Source organism: Magnolia sinica, chromosome 17 (assembly GCF_029962835.1).
Source record: "Magnolia sinica isolate HGM2019 chromosome 17, MsV1, whole genome shotgun sequence".
Lineage (NCBI taxonomy): Eukaryota > Viridiplantae > Streptophyta > Magnoliopsida > Magnoliales > Magnoliaceae > Magnolia > Magnolia sinica.
Window position 1 is genome coordinate 40,922,473 of NC_080589.1, and position 998 is coordinate 40,923,470.

The window sequence follows — 998 nt, forward strand, 5'->3', positions numbered from 1 at the left end:
GTATACGTAGATTTCGAAAATCCTATGTATATATGTGTCATGGTTATTAACAGGTGGAGACAGGGTGGATAAAAGTGGATACTGCCCAAGCAAGGATGTTTTTGGTGCCACAGTAAGATAGCTGACAAGGTGGATGAATCAATTCAAACGGTTTGGTAGAACGGGAAGAGAACACATTTAAAACTACAAGCACGATCAAGAAAATGAGAAAACCATGATCCATATAACATAGCAACTAAAAACCATATAGCATTATAGTCACGACCCATATAAAATGAAAACTACAACCCTTACAAAATTGTAACCACCACTTATTTAACACAATAACGCCCAGAAGAGAAGCTCATTGATGTGCAAGACTCTGTAAGTTTCTTTCATTTAAGTTTGCAAATGGGGATATCATCATACTTTATTATTCCTTCCACTTCGGATTCAATGTGACCCTTCAGAATCAGCGCCACATGTAGCATGCAAGCCACGACCCACTCGATGTTCGGGGCACCATGATAAAATTTATCATGCACCACGCTAATTCCAAATGGCCGCGCTGATTCCAAGGAGAAGCTAAGTAGAAGAGAAGGTAAGTAGTTGCATGTCATTGCAGAGAACTAATCTTCAACAATGTTTTTTCCGCTGGCTGGGTGCCCGTTGAAATTGTCGAGTTGCAGGCGTTCAAAAATTATCTCTGAGACTTTCTGAAAAGGCCGTTGAGCTTCCGAAAGGTCGTCAACATTCCTGAGGAAAGAGAATGAATCACTAATAAAAGGAAGAACACGAAAGGGACTCAATGGCTTCTTTGAATACCTCATCCATTATTTTGAATGAAAGAGCAAAGAAGTTCATGGATGCATAAGGTGAAGCTACTAAATAAGGATTTTAGTTCGGATTGGCATGTGGAAGTAATATGAAGCCCAAGCACCACTTTTATAGGTTGGTCATTCAATGGTCAAGGCGCTGATTCCGAAGAGTCGCGCTAAATCTGAACGGTTGTGCGGATT